This window comes from Vanellus vanellus (genome assembly GCF_965231255.1).
Source record: "Vanellus vanellus genome assembly, chromosome: 13".
Classification (NCBI taxonomy): domain Eukaryota; kingdom Metazoa; phylum Chordata; class Aves; order Charadriiformes; family Charadriidae; genus Vanellus; species Vanellus vanellus.
Window position 1 is genome coordinate 6,127,915 of NC_138918.1, and position 7,994 is coordinate 6,135,908.

Sequence of the window (7,994 nt, forward strand, 5' to 3'; positions counted from 1 at the left end):
ATAATAAGGTCTCCCCTCAGCCTTCTCTTCTCCAGGCTAAAGAGTCCCAGCGCTCTCAGCCTTTCCTCATATGGGAGATGCTCCAAGCCCTTAATCATCTTAGTTGCCCTATGTTCAGTTGAGGATGAAGTTGTTGTCCTAGTTGTCCTAGTTGAGGATGAATATTTTAGCTACAGCTAGAAGTTCCTTGTCCCAGAGGAACCGGCTCGTGCACAAATTGGCTGGACTTAAGAGAAGCAATTTTCTGTAAAAACTCCTTTACTTTGAGGGTGGCTGGGCACTGGCACAGGCTGCCCAGAGAGGTTTTGGCGTCTCCTTCTCTGGAGATATTCAAAACCCACTTGGATGCCTTCCTGTCCAACCTGCTGTAGGTGACTCTGCTCGGGCAGGGGGGTTGGACTGCATGATGTCCAGAGGTCCCTTCCAACCCCTACCATCTGTGATTCTGTGTGATTCTGTAATTGCTGGGTCCTGGGCACAGGAGGCCCAACCCTGCCAAGGCAGAAAAGCTCTGCCAGGCACTGAGTGTGTGGGGAAAGGGCCTGGGAGCTGGCTCTGTCGGTGACCTGGGGGGGTGAGAGGTTGTTTGGGTGGCGGGTCATAAGTTCATGTGCTGTGGACCGGCCCTGCACTGAAAATAATCACCTGTGGTTTTGCAGTAATGGGAACAGCAGCTCAATGTAACGGTTTTATTTGTTTTCTCTGTCAAAAGCAGTGATACATGCAGTTGGCGCAAGACTTGCTCGGTGTTATTGTCATCAATATTTACACAGAGAGAAATTAAAATGTCAGCAGGGTGATGAGGACAAGCATTGCTTAAATCCCAGCGTTAACCTGAGAAGGAAGGGAAAGACGCGGAGGAGGCAGAGCGGGCTGGCACCTCCCCGATCCAGCTCTCTCCGTCGGCTCTAATAAATGCTGGAGCCGCCTTCACTTTTGTTCTTGCTGTGTGGTTAGTTCAAAAACGAAGATGAGAAGCAGTTCAGCTCCATAGCGCTAATGAGCTTCAACAGGCGAAGAAATATTTGGGGTAAGAGATGAGAGAATGAGAAGCTCAAATATGATCACCTTTTGATCCTCGAGCGTATTTACACTCACGTTGGTACTGAGCAGAAGTTGCCTTCTGATTTAATCTGCTCCAGGGCAGCTTAGAAATCACTTGTGAGCATTTTTATAATTGCAGCTTTCCAAAGGCATTTCCCATCCTAGCTGCAGTTGAACAAACAGCCTGGTCCCTCTGCCCCCCTCTGTGCCAAAAGATTTATTCCTAGTAGTAGCAGTAATGATAATTATGCTCGTATTGCTTTGCAGTTCTCTCCCCTACTTCTCCTGGCTGGCTACGGAGCGTGCTGTGCCCAACGCAGGTGTGTGAGGTTGTCCTGACTGCAGGAGACAGTTTCTCTGGACAGACGTGTCTCCAGGCAGCAGCGAGGGATGACCATGGCCACGTGCTCACCACACCGCGCCGGGCTCTCACGGCAAAGTGGGAATGCTTCTCTCCCTACAGATATCCCATGTAGCATTAACATCAGCTGAATTGTTTTATATATGTGATGTGCCGGATGGTTGTAACGTGCACATGTGGGTTTTTTCATGTTTCAGTCTCACAGCAGCAGGCGAAGCACGGTCAGCATCGTTAGCACGGTCAGGTAGGTGAGAATACAGAAGCGCAGATATGAAGGGAAACCCAGAAATTATTGTTTCACGCTCGGGTCCTGGGAAGGCCAGCCCAGCATCCCCAGGCTGTCCCTCGGCCAAAGCTGTTCTCCTCGCCGTGCCGCTGAGCCTGCAGAGCTCCTGCGAGGCCCTGGTGCTCCTGCACCCCGCAGCAAACCCTGTGGGTGCCCACGGTGTGCAGCCGGGCTGCGGCGGGGGCGACAGGGCAGAGACCAGCGCGATACCTGGGTTTTTAGAGCCGGCACCGTGGGTTGTTACGGCTCCAGGACAGCCACAGCACTGGCTCTGAGCTCTCCTCCTGCCGAGGGTAAACCAAGGAGTGAAGGTAGCAGAGCTGTGCCAGGGTAAGCAAGAGGAAAATCCCCCGCCGGAGGAATTTTAATATTCTCCATGTTGCCCGCTAGCAAATCCTCATAAAAGACATCTTACGTTTTTTTAAAGATATTTCTTTACAGTACTGCACTAACAGGTGACCTGTCCAGTGGCATTCTGGTGTTGGCACAGTGATCTCTAACGGGTCCCCTGGTAAATGTAAATGTATATGTCAGAGAGAGCACATTTAGTACTGTCCAAGCATCGGCCAAAACGTTCCTTTCAGAATAACTGTACCCAAGTGTGAGCAACATCTGGCTGCTTGGCACTTGCGGGAAAACACCAATAGTTTGATGTTCCCGCAGATTTCTTCTCCAGAACAGATGGGGTTTATATTCTCCCGCTTTTCTCCGTGCTCAGGGCAGTTCTGGGCAATAGGTGCGGGGAGATGCTTTATGAACTGTTGCCTTTCCAAAACGAGAACCAGTTGCTGTTTCCTTAGTGGATGAGACTCTGAATTGTCCCTTTGCCCACTGATGAGGGATATGATGGGTCACAAAAGTCTGCCTGACTTGCATGCACATTCAAGCCATGTTTTCTGTGTAAGGACTCCAGGGAGAACTTCTAGAACACAGGGTGGTTATTTCTTGTGAATAAAATTATTCTGAGCAGCTACTGCTTCACACTTCAGCAATGGCTGGGAGCAAACAAGCTTTTACCTTTGCTTCTTTCCAGAGGCACCTGTGCTCTGAAATCCAGTTACGGATCACGGCTTTTTTAGCTACCTGAGAGCACTCAGAGTATCTCTGCTTAGTGGGGACGTCATCCATTACTTTTTTGTCACACTGAGAAGTTTCTCCCCCTTCTTTTTCATCGGTGCCTGCTGTATTGAACAAACAACTCTGCCTTCTTACAGGGCAGTGCAAGGCTGGGTTTCCCAGTAGCTTCCCTCTGATTGAGCGTGGTGATGGGTCTTCACCGGTAAAGAACACGGAGCCATTTTCTTCCTGACTCTGGTTACTCCCTAAAACTGCTCCATCATCTCTTCTGAGATACTTCAGCTCTGAGCAGGTTGCTTCTTTCTGTGCTGGTCTTGGGGAGGGAAGCCTCGGAAAACTGACCACTCGTGGCAAATTGGGTTTGCCTGTGGCTTTTTCTTTCATGGTTGGGGGATGAAGGTCACTGTTTGGGGAGGAAGAGTTGCACTGTGAGTAACCAGTGCCGGAGCTCTTACCATACGAAGAAGCCTTGGAGGAGCAGAGCTTTCCTGCCTGGGCGTAAATCTGTGCCAGGGGGTCCTCTCTGGACCAGAAGTTGGCTTCTGCAGGCGTGACTTTTCCCAGCGGCACCACATTTGAGATTAAATTGGTCAATTTACATTTTGACGTTTCCTGCTTTGCCTCGCCAAGGGATGGAGACCACGACCTGTTGTCAAGGGTCTTCGGGGTTTTTCTGTCCTGAACCTTAAGGATGCTTTCAGGAAGGCCTGGGAAGGTGGGTCTGGCGAGGTGGCAGATGGATTGAATGTAATCGTCACTGGAGTACAAGTCTGGGCTGGCTGCAGTGCTTCCAGTACGCTTCAGGTTGCCGGCTGAATCTTCCATGGCTTCCTCATGGGTTTCACGTATGGTTGGGAGAGGCCTTGAAAGACTCAGTCTTATCCTGGGTGCCATGGCTGCAAAGAACAGACCGGACGTGATCAGCATGTGAAAGCCAGGTAAAGAAATTCTGGGCTTGTTTCTGTAAAGTCCACGCTACCTGAGCCACCGCATGGTTTCTAGCAAACGGTGGTGTTTACAGAAACTGCATTTTAAAAGTTTGCTGGCAGTACTTTCATACCCATGGCTTCGTAAAGAGCCCATATATACAAAAGAAGCCAAGTGATTAAGTGCAGTAGAAAGTAAAAGGTTCATCAAAGAGATCAGCAACGGTGCTCCCTTCTGAAGCAATGCAAGGGGTCGGAGCTGGAGCAGCGTGGGGCAGGTGTACCAGCTCGCCTCGCTGTCCGATTGTAGCAACAAGGGACAAACTACTCTCCTTATTTAATACTCGGCTGCTCTGTTCGCTGTAACAGGGCTCTGACTTCATGTTGTGTCCGAACAGGCAAGAGCTGATCTCACCGGGAGAGGAGCTGACCTACCCCCATGGGGAGCATCACAGAAATGGGGACTTTACGGCTGACCTTGTCTAGAAACCGTAGCCAATGTACAAATGTGTTCATTTTCATGTCTGCCAGTGGTTCCTAAATGTAGTTACGGAGTGGTAGGTCCCTCCTGACTGCTTACGTAGAGTCAAAGGGATTTAATTCATGTCCTTCATATTCAAATAGTTATCCTCAACTCTTTTTGGGTGGATTTCCATCAAAATGGTCAGGTAAACATTTTTACAAATATTTCATGTTGCAGTGTTTGCAAACTGTACTGATTTCCCCCCCCCCCCCCCCCAAAATACTCTCCCTTGTGCTTTGCTTATCTCCCTTTCTGGCAGAAATGCCCACATAGCCTCAAGCCATTTATTTATTTTTTTTACTATCCCCCCCCAATGGAATTTGTATGTGAATAATCTGCCGATGCAATACAGCTTTGTTCTGTGATTGAACGCAAAAGTGCTTTGCTGGCTGTTTTAAGGCCTCGCTTGTCATTGCTGGGAATAAATCTGGCTTTGCTGCACCTCCCTGCGAAGCGGCGGATCACACACGGAGCGCAACTGAGCAGCTCGCGCCGAGCTCAGGGCGCAGCTCGCAGGGTGTCCATCCCTCCCCCAGCTCCTGCTGGCTTTTACTGGTTTCCATCTCAGGTGCTATTGGTAAAGTCAGCCAAGCTGGGATTTGCTGAACTGAGAGCAGGAAACGCTTGTTTTAAGCCTTATGGCCTTTATATTTCCCTTTATCCTGTCTGCTCCTTTTTTCTCATTTCTTTAAGCATTAAGAAGAAGAGTTGCTCCTCCACCTTCCCGACCACCCCTTGCCCGAGCTCGGCAGTGCCAGTGCCCGGGCCTGCTCTGACCCGCTGTCCAGGGGGCAGCCGTTAACTTACGATAGCGCTAATCGTTAACTAACTCCTGCCAACCTGCCCTTCCTCCGGGAGGAAATTAGATTACCTATTTACAGTAAAACTCTTCCGATGGGATGGATCGGTTCCAGCCCGGATGCAATATCCCCTTCGCCCCCGGGTACCGCGCCGTGCCGAGGTCACCTTTCCACCTGCCCGACGGCACCCACCATACTGCCGGCACCCAGAGAGCGCGACACCCCCCTGCCCTGTGGCCTCCCCCCCACCCCCGCCCCGACCATGCCGGGAGCATCACGGGCTGCGGCCACCCTGCGTCCTTCCCAGCAGTATTCGGGACCCAACCCACCTCTGCACCCCAGCTTTTGCCATGCCCTCCCCTTACCTGCGCCGCTGCCGGCTGCGGAGGGACGGGCGGCTTTCGGCTCCCCCGGGGCTCCCGCGTCTCTCCCCTGCTCTCTTCCTCCCTGTTTTCAGGACAGAATACGTGGTGTCTAAAACTAACCCGAGCATCAGGCTCGATGCCTCCAGTCAGCTGATTCGGCTGCCTGTTTTGTTGCTGCTGCTAAATATAGCCCGCTGGCTGCCTGCCCTGCCAGAGCCCGCAGCTGGAAAAACGCCCCGGAGCTTCGGGACCGCAAAGGGGCACCGGGGAGGGAGGGACGTCCATCCCCAACGGGACGGTCCGTGCCAAATCCCTGCTGCTCCGCTGCCTTATTATAGTCCCCCCGCCATGTGAAATGCGAGTTGCGGTGCAGCGGTGTGGCGCGGGAGGGGCTGCCAGTGAGCTGGTGGGGGGGTGTGTGTGAAAAGAGAAGCTGTAGTATCATCATATTTCTGTGCTGAATCCTCAGATTTGGAACCGTTTTTGCTCCTTCTCCACCTTATTTCACGAGCAAACTGATGCCCCTTTGGCAGGTTTGCCCAAGAGAGAGGGGGATGCTTATAGCATCCTTATCGCCGCTCGCCTCCCTCCCCGCTCCCGGTGCTGTGCCGAGCCGTGCACCCACCGCAGAGACGCAGTGGCAGCCGGCCCCGCCGCGGCACCAGCAGCCCTATGTGTCCCCCCCCGGGCTCGGGTCCCTTAAGCCCCGTCTCCGCGCTGCCCCCAGCATCGCCCCGTTTGTGTCTCTCTGAGCTGGTGGCCGCCGAGCGAGACCGCGCAAGTGCGTTACGGCAAATTGCTTGGCCAGGAGGAGCGGCCGACCTTGTGGGTCTCTGGGCAGCAGGGATTTGTCTTTGTTTTCTGGCTTATTAACACGCTGCGAACCGACCGCAGCCCTAGCATCGTTCCCGTATCCCTTTCGTAGCCTCTCTTGCAGCTTCGTCTCAGGTGGGGAGGGGAACTGTTATTTCACAGCAGAATCTTCTTTCTGCTTTTATTTCCCAGTACTGTCCTCAGAGGGAGCCTCCAGAGCTGCTATTCGTTACCAGGGAATAGCCGCGCTGCACGACATCCCTGTATGACCACGGACAAGAGCGTGACTGCATTTCTGAACCTTACTGCTCCCCATGCCACCCGTCCTGAGCTGCTTGTTGGAGGGATGGAGGGAAAAGCAAAAAGCCTAGATTAAAAATCACTGCTTTTGTTTTAACACAAATACTCTCAGTGTTGTTACCAGCGTTCAGGCTGGAATTGGCTTTGGCTACTGATTTGGTCACCCAAGCCCACGCTCATCATCCGGGTTCTTTCTTTATCTCCAGTGGAAAGAAATAAGCAGCTCAAAAGACTTGTGCATGCCTTCAGGACATGGTTCAAAGCAGAGATTATTTGCTTTCTGGACATATCCATTACTTAGTATTTAAATACAAAAGGAGTGCAAGCTCAAGCTGTTTGCCTGGACTTCTGATGGCAAACAGCTGATCTTAGCTGAGATGACCCTCAACCTTTGCACATTAAATTTGCTAACAGCAATGATCAGCTGGGATCATGCAGGAGTAACAATTTACGGCTTAGATTTCTCCTTCTTGCAGACTCCATAATTGCCATCAAATGGAAAAAGAAACCCTCAGACCACAGCTACTGTAAGCAGCTGCAGTATGAAGCTCGGGAAAGCCCTTCCACGAGGAAAATCACTGATCTGGCAAAAAAATTCCATATGTGAAGATATGCATGGATATGTTCTCTTTATAAAACAATTTGAGATCATTCCCTTCTCCTGGGAAGTCCCTCCTCCCAGCTGGAGACATGTCCTCAAAGGCTGCGTGGTCTGATGGAGCAAGCAGAACTGGGGCCATGCAAGGCGCCAGGCTGGCCGTGGCCACCCCACCCATGATGGCAGTGGCTCTGAGAGCAGCGGAGTTAGGAAAACATCATCTCCAGGGGAATTTCAGGCTCAGGTTTGGGTTATCAGATGCCTAACAAGGTTGGGGCCTCTCCTAAAGCTTTCCCATATCATCACCCCGCTGCGCGGTTTTGGTGGTGTCGCAGCAGCCTCCCCTGGGAGGACGGGGCTGCGGAGACCTCGCACCCCATGAGGAGAAGCTGCCTGAGAACCTCTGAAGAGATCAAGGACCTCACAAAATGTGAGGTAAGGTGCTTCTTTATGAAACTACACTAAAAATATGGGTTTACAATAAAAATCCCTTCTATCTGTTGAAATTAGGTTCTTCCAGAAGTCTGGTGTTACTGGTAGAAAAATCACACTTATTTGAATCACTGTTATTTGAATTGCTCAGATAACCCCAGTATAAATTATTTGTGATTAAAATATAAATTTAAAGATACCAGATACAGCTTAAAAAGCAGCTATCATTAACCAAATATATATTACAGCAATACCTCTTTTTTTTTATCTCAACCACAGCCGTTCGGTTTCCTCCTTCAAGTGGTTGCTCGAAAAATGTTAATTAGAAAAAAAAATATGCACCTTTGAACACTTGTTTGTCTCTTCACAAAACTGCTGTCGGTTTCTTCCAAGCGCTTCTGAGGGTGGCTCTGGTTAAACCATCCCGGTCTCCTGGGCTTATATTCCCCCGAGAGAGTGCGGTGAATCA